We start from the raw sequence: 15,638 nt of genomic DNA, 5'->3' as shown, positions 1-15,638 counted from the left end.
GGCACTCCCTCAGCATCGACCCTCCGACAGTGCGGCACTCCCTCAGCACCGACCCTCCGACAGCGCGGCACACCCTCAGCACTGACCCTCCGACAGTGTGGCACACCCTCAGCACTGACCCTCCGACAGTGCGGCACTCCCTCAGCACTGACCCTCCGACAGTGCCCTCTCCCTCAGCACACACCCTCCGACAGTGCGGCATTCCCACAGCAGTGACGCTCAGACAGACCGGCACTCCCTCAGCAGTGACGCTCCGACAGTGCGGCACTCCCAGAGCACTGACCCTCCGACAGTGCGGCACTCCCAGAGCACTGACCCTCCGACAGTGCGGCACTCCCAGAGCACTGACCCTCCGACAGTGCGGCACTCCCTCAGCACTGACCCTCCGACAGTGCGGCACTCCCTCAGCATCGACCCTTCGACAGTGCGGCACTCCCTTAGCACCTACCCTCCGACAGTGCGGCACTCCCTCAGTACCTACGCTCCGACAGTGCGGCACTCCCTCAGCACTGACCCTCCAACAGTGCGGCACTCCCTCAGCACCGACCCTCCGACAGTGTGGCACTCCCTCAGCACTGACCCTCCGACAGTGCCCTCTCCCTCAGCACTGACCCTCCGACAGTGCCCTCTCCCTCAGCACTGACCCTCCGACAGTGCCCTCTCCCTCAGCACCGACGCTCCGACAGTGCGGCACTCCGTCAGCACTGACCCTCCGACAGTGGCACTCCCTCAGCACTGACCCTCCGACAGTGCAGCACACCGTCAGCACTGACCCTCCGACAGTGCCCTCTCCCTCAGCACAGACCCTCCGACAGTGTGGAACTCTCTCAGCACTGACCCTCCAACAGTGCCCTCTCCCTCAGCACTGACCCTCCGACAGTGCCCTCTCCCTCAGCACCGATGCTCCGACAGTGCGGCACTCCCTCAGCACTGACCCTCCGACAGTGCGGCACTCCCACAGCACCGACCCTCCGACTGTGCGGCATTCCCACAGCAGTGACGCTCAGACAGACCGGCACTCCCTCAGCAGTGACGCTCCGACAGTGCGGCACTCCCAGAGCACTGACCCTCCGACAGTGCGGCACTCCCAGAGCACTGACCCTCCGACAGTGCGGCACTCCCTCAGCACTGACCCTCCGACAGTGCGGCACTCCCTCAGCATCGACCCTTCGACAGTGCGGCACTCCCTTAGCACCTACCCTCCGACAGTGCGGCACTCCCTCAGTACCTACGCTCCGACAGTGCGGCACTCCCTCAGCACCGACGCTCCGCCAGTGCGGCGCTCCATCAGCACTGACCCTCTGACAGTGCCCACTCCCTCAGCACTGACCCTCCGGCCCTCAGTGCTGACCCTCCGTCAGTGCGGCGCTCTCTCCGTGCTGACCCTCCGACAGTGCGGCACTCCCTCAGCACTGACCCTCCGACAGTGCGGCACTCCCTCATCACTGACCCTCCAACAGTGTGGCACTCCCTCAGCACTGACCCTCCGACAGTGCGGCAATCCCTCAGTACTGACCCTCCGACAGTGCGGCACTCCCTCAGCACTGACCCTCCGACATTGCGGCACTCCCTCAGCACCTACTCTCCGCCAGTGCGGCACTCCCTCAGCATCGACCCTCCGACAGCGCTGCACACCCTCAGCACTGACCCTCCGACAATGCGGCACTCCCTCAGTACCTACGCTCCGACAGTGCGGCACTCCCTCAGCACCGACGCTCCGACAGTGCGGCGCTCCCTCAGCACAGACCCTCCGACAGTGCGGCACTCCCTCAGCACCGACCATCCGATAGTGCCCTCTCCCTCAGCACCGACCCTCCGACAGTGCCCTCTCCCTCAGCACCGACCCTCCGACAGCGCGGCACACCCTCAGCACTGACCCTCCGACAGTGCGGCACACCCTCAGCACTGACCCTCCGACAGTGCGGCACTCCCTCAGCACTGACCCTCTGACAGTGCGGCACTCCCTCAGCACCTACCCTCCGACAGTGCCCACACCCTCAGCACCGACCGTCCGACAGTGCCCACACCCTCAGCACGACCCTCCGACAGTGCGGCACTCCCTCAGCACTGACCCTCCGACAGTGCGGCACTCCCACAGCACCGACCCTGCGACAGTGCGGCTCTCCCTCAGTACTGACCCTCCGACAGTGCGGCACTCCCTCAGCACTGACCCTCCGACAGTGCGCACTCCCTCTGCACTGACCCTGCGACAGAGCGGCTCACACTCAGCACTGACCCTCCGACACTGCCCTCTCCCTCAGTACTGACCCTCCGACAGTGCGGCACACCCTCAGCACTGACCCTCCGACATTGCGGCACTCCCTCAGCACCGACCCTCCGACAGTGCGGCACTCCCTCAGCATCGACCCTCCGACAGTGCGGCACTCCCTTAGCATCTACGCTCCGACAGTGCGGCACTCCCTCAGCACCGACGCTCCGACAGTGCGGCGCTCCATCAGCACTGACCCTCTGACAGTGCCCACTCCCTCAGCACTGACCCTCCGGCCCTCAGTGCTGACCCTCCGACAGTGCGGCGCTCCCTCCGTGCTGACCCTCCGACAGTGCGGCACTCCCTCAGCACTGACCCTACGACAGTGCGGCACTCCCTCAGCACTGACCCTCCGACAGTGCGGCACTCCCTCATCACTGACCCTCCAACAGTGTGGCACTCCCTCAGCACTGACCCTCCGACAGTGCGGCAATCCCTCAGTACTGACCCTCCGACAGTGCGGCACTCCCTCAGCACTGACCCTCCGACATTGCGGCACTCCCTCAGCACCTACTCTCCGACAGTGCGGCACTCCCTCAGCATCGACCCTCCGACAGTGCGGTACTCCCTCAGCACCTACCCTCCGACATTGCGGCACTCCCTCAGCACCTACGCTCCGACAGTGCGGCACTCCCTCAGCACCGACGCTCCGTCAGTGCGGCGCTCCCTCAGCACAGACCCTCCGACAGTGCGGCACTCCCTCAGCACCGACCATCCGACAGTGCGGCACTCCCTCAGCACCGACGCTCCGACAGTGCGGCGCTCCATCAGCACTGACCCTCTGACAGTGCCCACTCCCTCAGCACTGACCCTCCGGCCCTCAGTGCTGACCCTCCGACAGTGCGGCGCTCCCTCCGTGCTGACCCTCCGACAGTGCGGCACTCCCTCAGCACTGACCCTACGACAGTGCGGCACTCCCTCAGCACTGACCCTCCGACAGTGCGGCACTCCCTCATCACTGACCCTCCAACAGTGTGGCACTCCCTCAGCACTGACCCTCCGACAGTGCGGCAATCCCTCAGTACTGACCCTCCGACAGTGCGGCACTCCCTCAGCACTGACCCTCCGACATTGCGGCACTCCCTCAGCACCTACTCTCCGACAGTGCGGCACTCCCTCAGCATCGACCCTCCGACAGTGCGGTACTCCCTCAGCACCTACCCTCCGACAATGCGGCACTCCCTCAGCACCTACGCTCCGACAGTGCGGCACTCCCTCAGCACCGACGCTCCGTCAGTGCGGCGCTCCCTCAGCACAGACCCTCCGACAGTGCGGCACTCCCTCAGCACCGACCATCCGACAGTACCCTCTCCCTCAGCACCGACCCTCCGACAGTGCCCTCTCCCTCAGCACCGACCCTCTGACAGCGCGGCACACCCTCAGCACTGACCCTCCGACAGTGCGGCACACCCTCAGCATCGACCCTCCGACAGTGCGGTACTCCCTCAGCACCTACCCTCCGACAATGCGGCACTCCCTCAGTACCTACGCTCCGACAGTGCGGCACTCCCTCAGCACCGACGCTCCGACAGTGCGGCGCTCCCTCAGCACAGACCCTCCGACAGTGCGGCACTCCCTCAGCACCGACCATCCGACAGTGCCCTCTCCCTCAGCACCGACCCTCCGACAGTGCCCTCTCCCTCAGCACTGACCCTCCGACAGCGCGGCACACCCTCAGCACTGACCCTCCGACAGTGCGGCACTCCCTCAGCACTGACCCTCTGACAGTGCGGCACTCCCTCAGCACCTACCCTCCGACAGTGCCCACACCCTCAGCACCGACCGTCCGACAGTGCCCACACCCTCAGCACGACCCTCCGACAGTGCGGCACTCCCTCAGCACTGACCCTCCGACAATGCGGCACTCCCACAGCACCGACCCTGCGACAGTGCGGCTCTCCCTCAGTACTGACCCTCCGACAGTGCGGCACTCCCTCAGCACTGACCCTCCGACAGTGCGCACTCCCTCGGCACTGACCCTGCGACAGTGCGGCACACCCTCAGCACTGTCCCTCCGACACTGCCCTCTCCCTCAGCACAGACCCTCCGACAGTGCGGCACTCCCTCAGCACCGACCCTTCGACAGTGCGGCTCTCCCTCAGCACTGACCCTCCGACAGTGCCCTCTCCCTCAGCACAGACTGTCCGACAGTGCGGCACTCCCTCAGCACTGAGACCCTCCGACAGTGCGGCACTCCGTCAGCACTGACCCTCTGACAGTGCGGCGCTCCCTCAGCACCGACCCTTCGACAGTGCGGCACTCCCTCAACACCGACCCTCTGACAGTGCGGCACTGCCTCAGCACCGAGACCCTCTGACAGTACGGCACTCCCTCTGCACTGACCCTTTGACAATGCCCTCCCCCTCAGCACAAACCCTCCGACAGTGCCCTCCCCCTCGGCATTGACCCTCCGACAGTGCGGCACACCCTCAGCACTGACCCTCCGACACTGCCCTCTCCCTCAGCACAGACCCTCCGACAGTGCGGCACTCCCTCAGCACTGGCCCTCCGACAGTGTGGCACTCCCTCAGCACAGACCCTCTGACAGTGCCCTCTCCCTCAGCACCGACCCTCCGACTGTGCCCTCTCCCTCAGCACCGACACTCCGACAGTGCGGCACACCCTCAGCACTGACCCTCCGACAGTGCGGTACACCCTCAGCACTGACCCTCCGACAGTGCGGCACTCCCTCAGCACTGACCCTCTGACAGTGCGGCACACCCTCAGCACTGACCCTCCGACAGTGCCCACACCCTCAGCACCGACCGTCCGACAGTGCCCACACCCTCAGCACGACCCTCCGACAGTGCGGCACTCCCTCAGCACTGACCCTCCGACAGTGCGGCACTCCCTCAGCAACGACCCTGCGACAGTGCGGCTCTCCCTCAGCACTGACCCTCCGACAGTGCGGCACTCCCTCAGCACTGACCCTCCGACAGTGCGCACTCCCTCGGCACTGACCCTGTGACAGTGCGGCACACCCTCAGCACTGACCCTCCGACACTGCCCTCTCCCTCAGCACTGACCCTCCGACAGTGCCCACTCCCTCAGCACTGACCCTCCGACAGTGCGGCACTCCCTCAGCATCGACCCTCCGACAGTGCGGCTCTCCCTCAGCACTGACCCTCCGACAGTGCGGCACTCCCTCAGCACTGACCCTCCGACAGTGCGCACTCCCTCGGCACTGACCCTTCGACAGTGCGGCACACCCTCAGCACTGTCCATCCGACACTGCCCTCTCCCTCAGCACAGACCCTCCGACAGTGCGGCACTCCCTCAGCACCGACCCTTCGACAGTGCGGCTCTCCCTCAGCACTGACCCTCCGACAGTGCCCTCTCCCTCAGCACTGACCCTCCGACAGTGCAGCAATCCCTCAGCACTGACCCTCCGACAGTGCCCTCTCCCTCAGCACAGACCGTCCGACAGTGCGCCACACCCTCAGCACTGAGACCCTCTGACAGTGCGGCACTCCCTCAGCACTGACCCTCTGACAGTGCGGCACTCCCTCAGCACCGAGACCCTCTGACAGTGCCCTCTCCCTCAGCACCGACCCTCCGACAGTGCCCTCTCCCTCAGCACAGACTGTCCGACAGTGCGGCACTCCCTCAGCACTGAGACCCTCCGACAGTGCGGCACTCCGTCAGCACTGACCCTCTGACAGTGCGGCACTCCCTCAGCACGACCCTTCGACAGTGCGGCACTTCCTCAACACCGACCCTCTGACAGTGCGGCACTGCCTCAGCACCGAGACCCTCTGACAGTACGGCACTCCCTCAGCACTGACCCACTGACAGTGCGGCACTCCCTCAGCACCGAACCTTCGACAGTGCGGCACTCCCTCAGCACCGACCCTCCGACAGTGCCCTCTCCCTCAGCACCGACCCTCCGACAGTGCCCTCTCCCTAAGCACAAACCCTCCGACAGTGCCCTCCCCCTCGGCATTGACCCTCCGACAGTGCGGCACACCCTCAGCACTGACCCTCCGACACTGCCCTCTCCCTCAGCTCTGACCCTCCGACAGTGCGGCACTCCCTCAGCACTGACCCTACGACAGTGTGGCACTCCCTCAGCACAGACCCTCTGACAGTGCCCTCTCCCTCAGCACCGACCCTCCGACAGTGCCCTCTCCCTGAGCACCGACACTCCGACAGTGCGGCACACCCTCAGCACTGACCCTTCGACAGTGCGGCACTCCCTCAGCACTGACCCTCCGACAGTGCGGTACACCCTCAGCACTGACCCTCCGACAGTGCCCTCTCCCTCAGCACAGACCCTCGGACTGTGCGGCACTCCCTCAGCACTGACCCTCCGACATTGCGGCACACCCTCAGCACTGACCCTCCGGCAGTGCCCTCTCCCTCAGCACAGACCCTCGGACAGTGCGGCACTCCCTCAGCACTGACCCTCTGACAGTGCGGCACTCCCTCAGCACTGACCCTCCGACTGTGTGGCACTCCCTCAGCACTGAGACCCTCTGACAGTGCGGCACTCCCTCAGCACTGACCCTCCGACAGTGCACTCTCCCTCAGCACTGAGCCTCCGACAGTGCGGCACAACCTCAGCACTGACCCTCCGACAGTGCGGCGCTCCCTCAGCACCGACCCTCCGACATTGCCCTCTCCCTCAGCACTGACCCTCCGACAGTGCCCTCTCCCTCTGCACTGACCCTCCGACAGTGCAGCACTCCCTGAGCACTGACCCTCCGACAGTGCGCCACCACCTCAGCACTAACCCTCCGAAAGTGCGGCACTCCCACAGCACCGACCCTCCGACTGTGCGGCACTCCCTCAGCACTGACCCTCCGACAGTGCGGCACTCCCAGAGCACTGACCCTCCGACAGTGCGTCACTCCCTCAGCACTGACCCTCCGACAGTGCGGCACTCCCTCAGCACTGACCCTCCGACAGTGCGGCACTCCCTCAGCACTGACCCTCCAACAGTGCGGCACTCCCTCAGCACTGACCTTCCGACAGTGCGGCACTCCCTCAGCACTGACCCTCCAATAGTGCGGCACTCCCTCAGCACTGACCCTCCGACAGTGCGTCACTCCCTCAGCACTGACCCTCCGACAGTGCGGCGCTCCCTCAGCACTGACCCTCCGACAGTGCGGCACTCCCAGAGCACTGACCCTCCGACAGTGCGGCACTCCCTCAGCACTGACCCTCCAACAGTGCGGCACTCCCTCAGCACTGACCCTCCGACAGTGCGGCACTCCCTCAGCACTGACCCTCCAACAGTGCGTCACTCCCTCAGCACTGACCCTCCGACAGTGCGTCACTCCCTCAGCACTGACCCTCCGACAGTGCGGCGCTCCCTCAGCACTGACCCTCCGACAGTGCGGCACTCCCAGAGCACTGACCCTCCGACAGTGCGGCACTCCCTCAGCACTAACCCTCCGACAGTGCGGCACTCCCAGAGCACTGATCCTCCGACGGTGCGGCACTCCCTCAGCACTGACCCTCCGACAGTGCGGCACTCCCTCAGCACTGACCCTCCGACAGTGCACACTCCCTCAGCACCGACCCTCCGACATTGCCCTCTCCCTCAGCACTGACCCTCCGACAGTGCCCTCTCCCTCTGCACTGACCCTCCGACAGTGCAGCACTCCCTGAGCACTGACCCTCCGACAGTGCGCCACCACCTCAGCACTAACCCTCCGACAGTGCGGCACTCCCACAGCACCGACCCTCCGACTGTGCGGCATTCCCACAGCAGTGACGCTCAGACAGTCCGGCACTCCCTCAGCAGTGACGGTCCGACAGTGCGGCACTCCCAGAGCACTGACCCTCCGACAGTGCGGCACTCCCAGAGCACTGACCCTCCGACAGTGCGGCACTCCCAGAGCACTGACCCTCCGACAGTGCGGCACTCCCTCAGCACTGACCCTCCAACAGTGCGGCACTCCCTCAGCACTGACCCTCCGACAGTGCGGCACTCCCTCAGCACTGACCCTCCAACAGTGCGGCACTCCCTCAGCACTGACCCTCCGACAGTGCGTCACTCCCTCAGCACTGACCCTCCGACAGTGCGTCACTCCCTCAGCACTGACCCTCCGACAGTGCGGCGCTCCCTCAGCACTGACCCTCCGACAGTGCGGCACTCCCAGAGCACTGACCCTCCGACAGTGCGGCACTCCCTCAGCACTAACCCTCCGACAGTGCGGCACTCCCAGAGCACTGATCCTCCGACGGTGCAGCACTCCCTCAGCACTGACCCTCCGACAGTGCGGAACTCCCTCAGCACTGACCTGCCGACAGTACGGCACTCCCTCAGCATTGACACCCCAACAGTGCGGCCCTCCCTCAGCACTAACCTTCGTACAGTGCGGCGCTCCCTCAGCACTTTCCTCTGACAGTGCGGCGCTCCATAAGCATTGACCCTCTGACAGTGCCCATTCCCTCAGCACTGACCCTCCGACCCTCAGCACTGACCCTCCGACCCTCAGCACTGACCCTCCGACAGTGCGGCACTCCCTCAGCACTGACCCTCCGACAGTGCGGCACTCCCTCATCACTGACCCTCCGACAGTGTGGCACTCCCTCAGCACTGACCCTCCGACAGTGCGGCAATCCCTCAGTACTGACCCTCCGACAGTGCGGCACGCCCTCAGCACTGACCCTCCGACAGTGCGGCACTCCCTCAGCACCGACCCTCCGACAGTGCGGCACTCCCTCAGCATCGACCCTCCGACAGTGCGGTACTCCCTCAGCACCTACCCTCAGACAATGCGGCACTCCCTCAGTACCTACGCTCCGACAGTGCGTCACTCCCTCAGCACCGACGCTCCGACAGTGCGGCGCTCCCTCAGCACAGACCCTCCGACAGTGCGGCACTCCCTCAGCACCGACCATCCGACAGTGCCCTCTCCCTCAGCACCGACCCTCCGACAGTGCCCTCTCCCTCAGCACTGACCCTCCGACAGTGCGGCACACCCTCAGCACTGACCCTCCGATAGTGCGGCACTCCCTCAGCACTGACCCTCTGACAGTGCGGCACTCCCTCAGCACCTACCCTCCGACAGTGCCCACACCCTCAGCACCGAGCTTCCGACAGTGCACACACCCTCAGCACCGACCCTCCGACAGTGCGGCACTCCCTCAGCACTGACCCTCCGACAGTGCGGCACTCCCTCAGCACAGACCCTCCGACAGTGCGGCTCTCCCTCAGCACTGACCCTCCGACAGTGCGGCACTCCCTCAGCACTGACCCTCCGACAGTGCGCACTCCCTCGGCACTGACCCTGCGACAGTGCGGCACTCCCTCAGCGCCGACCCTCCGACAGTGTGGCACACCCTCTGCACAGACCCTCCGACACTGCCCTCTCCCTCAGCACTGACCCTCCGACAGTGCACACTCCCTCAGCGCTGACCCTCCGACAGTGCGGCACTCCCTCAGCATCGACCCTCCGACAGTGCGGCTCTCCCTCAGCACTGACCCTCCGACAGTGCGGCTCTCCCTCAGCACTGACCCTCCGACAGTGCGGCACTCCCTCAGCACTGATCCACCGACAGTGCGCACTCACTCGGCACTGACCCTCCGACAGTGCGGCACACCCTCAGCACTGTCCCTCCGACACTGCCCTCTCCCTCAGCACAGACCCTCCGACAGTGCGGCACTCCCTCAGCACCGACCCTTCGACAGTGCGGCTCTCCCTCAGCACCGAGACCCTCTGACTGTACGGCACTCTCTCAGCACTGACCCTCTGACAGTGCGGCACTCCCTCAGCACCGAACCTTCGACAGTGCGGCACTCCCTCAGCACCGACCCTCCGACAGTGCCCTCTCCCTCAGCACCGACCCTCCGACAGTGCCCTCTCCCTCGGCATTGACCCTCCGACAGTGCGGCACACCCTCAGCACTGACCCTCCGACACTGCCCTCTCCCTCAGCACAGACCCTCCGACAGTGCGGCACTCCCTCAGCACTGACCCTCCGACAGTGCGGCACTCCCTCAGCACCGACCCTCCGACAGTGCGGCTCTCCCTCAGCACTGACCCTCCGACAGTGCGGCACTCCCTCAGCACTGACCCTCCGACAGTGCGCACTCCCTCGGCACTGACCCTGCGACAGTGCGGCACTCCCTCAGCGCCGACCCTCCGACAGTGTGGCACACCCTCTGCACAGACCCTCCGACAGTGCCCTCTCCCTCAGCACCGACCCTCCGACAGTGCAGCACAACCTCAGCACCGACCCTCCGACTGTGCGGCACAACCTCAGCACTGACCCTCCGACAGTGCGGCACTCCCTCAGCACTGACCCTCCGACAGTGCGGCACTCCCCCATCACTGACCCTCCGACAGTGCGGCACACCCTCAGCACAGACCCTCCAACAGTGCGGCACTCCCTCAGCACTGACCCTCCGACAGTGCGGCACTCCCTCATCACTGACCCTCCGACAGTGTGGCACTCCCTCAGCACTGACCCTCCGTCAGTACGGCAATCCCTCAGTACTGACCCTCCGACAGTGTGGCACTCCCTCAGCACTGACACTCCGACAGTGCGGCACTCCCTCAGCACTGACCGTCCGACATTGCGGCACTCCCTCAGCACCGACCCTTCGACAGTGCGGGGCTCCATCAGCAGTGACCCTCTGACAGTGCCCACTCCCTCAGCACTGACCCTCCGGCCCTCAGTGCTTCACCTCCGACAGTGCGGCGCTCCCTCAGTGCTGACCCTCCGACATTGCGGCACTCCCTCAGCACCGACCCTCCGACATTGCGGCACTCCCTCAGCACCTACCCTCCGACAGTGCGGCACTCCCTCAGCACCGACCCTCTGACAGTGCGGCACTCCCTCAGCACCGACCCTCCGACAGTGCGGGGCTCCATCAGCAGTGACCCTCTGACAGTGCCCACTCCCTCAGCACTGACCCTCCGGCACTCAGTGCTGACCCTCCGACAGTGCGGCACTCCCTCAGCACTGACCCTCCGACAGTGCGGCACTCCCTCAGCACTGACCCTCCGACAGTGCGGCACACCCTCAGCACTGACCCTCCGACAGTGCGGCACTCCCCCATCACTGACCCTCCGACAGTGCGGCGCTCCATAAGCATTGACCCTCTGACTGTGCGGCACTCCCTCAGCACCGACCCTCCGACAGTGCGGGGCTCCATCAGCAGTGACCCTCTGACAGTGCCCACTCCCTCAGCACTGACCCTCCGGCACTCAGTGCTGACCCTCCGACAGTGCGGCACTCCCTCAGCACTGACCCTCCGACAGTGCGGCACTCCCTCAGCACTGACCCTCCGACAGTGCGGCACACCCTCAGCACTGACCCTCCGACAGTGCGGCACTCCCTCAGCACTGACCCTCCGACAGTGCGGCACTCCCCCATCACTGACCCTCCGACAGTGCGGCACACCCTCAGCACAGACCCTCCAACAGTGCGGCACTCCCTCAGCACTGACCCTCCGACAGTGCGGCACTCCCTCATCACTGACCCTCCGACAGTGTGGCACTCCCTCAGCACTGACCCTCCGTCAGTACGGCAATCCCTCAGTACTGACCCTCCGACAGTGTGGCACTCCCTCAGCACTGACACTCCGACAGTGCGGCACTCCCTCAGCACTGACCGTCCGACATTGCGGCACTCCCTCAGCACCGACCCTTCGACAGTGCGGGGCTCCATCAGCAGTGACCCTCTGACAGTGCCCACTCCCTCAGCACTGACCCTCCGGCCCTCAGTGCTTCACCTCCGACAGTGCGGCGCTCCCTCAGTGCTGACCCTCCGACATTGCGGCACTCCCTCAGCACCGACCCTCCGACATTGCGGCACTCCCTCAGCACCTACCCTCCGACAGTGCGGCACTCCCTCAGCACCGACCCTCCGACAGTGCGGCACTCCCTCAGTACCTACGCTCCGACAGTGCGGCACTCCCTCAGCACCGACGCTCGAACAGTGCTGCGTTCCCTCAGCACAGACCCTCCGACAGTGCGGCACTCCCTCAGCACCGACCCTCCGACAGTGCCCTCTCCCTCAGCACCGACCCTTCGACAGTGCCCTCTCCCTCAGCACCGACCCTCCGACAGTGCGGCACACCCTCAGCACTGACCCTCCGACAGTGCGGCACACCCTCAGCACTGACCCTCCTACAGTGCGGCACACCCTCAGCACTGACCCTCCGACAGTGCGGCACTCCCTCAGCACTGACCCTCTGACAGTGCGGCACACCCTCAGCACTGACCCTCCGACAGTACCCTCTCCCTCAGCACACCCCCTCCGACAGTGCGGCACTCATTCAGCACTGACCCTCCGACAGTGCGGCACTCCCTCAGCACTGACCCTCCGACAGTGCGGCACTCCCTCAGCACCGACCCTCCGACAGTGTGGCACTCCCTCAGCACTGACCCTCCGACAGTGCCCTCTCCCTCAGCACTGACCCTCCGACAGTGCCCTCTCCCTCAGCACCGACGCTCTGACAGTGCGGCACTCCCTCAGCACTGACCCTCCGACAGTGTGGCACTCCCTCAGCACTGAGACCCTCTGACAGTGCAGCACTCCCTCAGGACTGACCCTCCGACAGTGCGGCACACCCTCAGCACTGACCCTCCGACAGTGCCCTCTCCCTCAGCACAGACCCTCCGACAGTGCGGCACTCCCTCAGCACCGACCCTCCGACAGTGTGGCACTCTCTCAGCACTGACCCTCCAACAGTGCCCTCTCCCTCAGCACTGACCTCCGACAGTGCCCTCTCCCTCAGCACCGACGCTCCGACAGTGCGGCACTCCCTCAGCACTGACCCTCCGACAGTGTGGCACTCCCTCAGCACTGAGACCCTCTGACAGTGCAGCACTCCCTCAGGACTGACCCTCCGACAGTGCGGCACACCCTCAGCACTGACCCTCCGACAGTGCCCTCTCCCTCACCACAGACCCTCCGACAGTGCGGCAGTCCCTCAGCACTGACCCGCCGACAGTGCGGCACTCCCTCAGCATTGACACCCCAACAGTGCGGCCCTCCCTCAGCACTAACCCTTGTACGGTGCGGCGCTCCCTCAGCACTGACCCTCCGACAGTGCGGCGCTCCATAAGCACTGACCCTCTGACAGTGCCCATTCCCTCAGCACTGACCCTCCGACCCTCAGTACTGACCCTCCGACCCTCAGCACTGACCCTCCGACAGTGCGGCACTCCCTCAGCATTGACCGTCCGACAGTGCCCACTCCCTCAGCACTGACCCTCCGGCCCTCAGTGCTGACCCTCCGACAGTGCGGCGCTCCCTCAGTGCTGACCCTCCAACAGTGCGGCACTCCCTCAGCACTGACCCTCCGGTCAGTGCGGCGCTCCATCAGCACTGACCCTCTGACAGTGCCCACTCCCTCAGCACTGACCCTCCGGCCCTCAGTGCTGACCCTCCGACAGTGCGGCGCTCCCTCAGTGCTGACCCTCCGACAGTGCGGCACTCCCTCAGCACTGACCGTCCGACAGTGCTGCACTCCCTCAGCACCGACCCTCCGACAGTGCGCCACTCCCTCAGCACTGACCCTCCGACAGTGTGGCACTCCCTCAGCACCGAACCTCCGACAGTGCCCTCTCCCTCAGCACCGACCCTCAGACAATGCGGCACTCCCTCAGCACTGACCCTCCAACAGTGCGGCACATCCTCAACACCGACCCTCCGACAGTGCCCTCTCCCTCAGCACCGACCCTCCGACAGTGCCCTCTCCCTCAGCACTGACCCTCCAACAGTGCCCTCTCCCTCAGCACTGACCCTCCGACAGTGCCCTCTCCCTCAGCACCGACCCTCCCACACTGCGGCGCTCCCTCAGTGCTGACCCTCCGACAGTGCGGCACTCCCTCAGCACTGACCGTCCGACAGTGCGGCACTCCCTCAGCACTGACCGTCCGACAGTGCGGCACTCCCTCAGCACAGACCCTCCGACAGTGCGGCACTCCCTCAGCACCGACCCTCCGACAGTGCCCTCTCCCTCAGCACCGACCCTTCGACAGTGCCCTCTCCCTCAGCACCGACCCTCCGACAGTGCGGCACACCCTCAGCACTGACCCTCCGACAGTGCGGCACACCCTCAGCACTGACCCTCCTACAGTGCGGCACACCCTCAGCACTGACCCTCCGACAGTGCGGCACTCCCTCAGCACTGACCCTCTGACAGTGCGGCACACCCTCAGCACTGACCCTCCGACAGTACCCTCTCCCTCAGCACACCCCCTCCGACAGTGCGGCACTCATTCAGCACTGACCCTCCGACAGTGCGGCACTCCCTCAGCACTGACCCTCCGACAGTGCGGCACTCCCTCAGCACCGACCCTCCGACAGTGTGGCACTCCCTCAGCACTGACCCTCCGACAGTGCCCTCTCCCTCAGCACTGACCCTCCGACAGTGCCCTCTCCCTCAGCACCGACGCTCTGACAGTGCGGCACTCCCTCAGCACTGACCCTCCGACAGTGTGGCACTCCCTCAGCACTGAGACCCTCTGACAGTGCAGCACTCCCTCAGGACTGACCCTCCGACAGTGCGGCACACCCTCAGCACTGACCCTCCGACAGTGCCCTCTCCCTCAGCACAGACCCTCCGACAGTGCGGCACTCCCTCAGCACCGACCCTCCGACAGTGTGGCACTCTCTCAGCACTGACCCTCCAACAGTGCCCTCTCCCTCAGCACTGACCTCCGACAGTGCCCTCTCCCTAAGCACCGACGCTCCGACAGTGCGGCACTCCCTCAGCACTGACCCTCCGACAGTGTGGCACTCCCTCAGCACTGAGACCCTCTGACAGTGCAGCACTCCCTCAGGACTGACCCTCCGACAGTGCGGCACACCCTCAGCACTGACCCTCCGACAGTGCCCTCTCCCTCACCACAGACCCTCCGACAGTGCGGCAGTCCCTCAGCACTGACCCGCCGACAGTGCGGCACTCCCTCAGCATTGACACCCCAACAGTGCGGCCCTCCCTCAGCACTAACCCTTGTACGGTGCGGCGCTCCCTCAGCACTGACCCTCCGACAGTGCGGCGCTCCATAAGCACTGACCCTCTGACAGTGCCCATTCCCTCAGCACTGACCCTCCGACCCTCAGTACTGACCCTCCGACCCTCAGCACTGACCCTCCGACAGTGCGGCACTCCCTCAGCATTGACCGTCTGACAGTGCGGCACTCCCTCAGCACTGACCCTCCGACAGTGCGGCGCTCCATCAGCACTGACCCTCCGACAGTGCGGCGCTCCATCAGCACTGACCCTCTGACAGTGCCCACTCCCTCAGCACTGACCCTCCGGCCCTCAGTGCTGACCCTCCGACAGTGCGGCGCTCCCTCAGTGCTGACCCTCCGACAGTGCGGCACTCCCTCAGCACTGACCGTCCGACAGTGCGGCACTCCCTCAGCACCGACCCTCCGACAGTGCGCCACTCCCT

This window comes from Chiloscyllium plagiosum, unplaced genomic scaffold, assembly GCF_037043375.1.
Source record: "Chiloscyllium plagiosum isolate Xiang-an unplaced genomic scaffold, Cpla_swu_hap1 HiC_scaffold_25, whole genome shotgun sequence".
In the NCBI taxonomy this organism is placed as follows: domain Eukaryota; kingdom Metazoa; phylum Chordata; class Chondrichthyes; order Orectolobiformes; family Hemiscylliidae; genus Chiloscyllium; species Chiloscyllium plagiosum.
Note: the sequence above shows the minus strand (reverse complement) of the source record.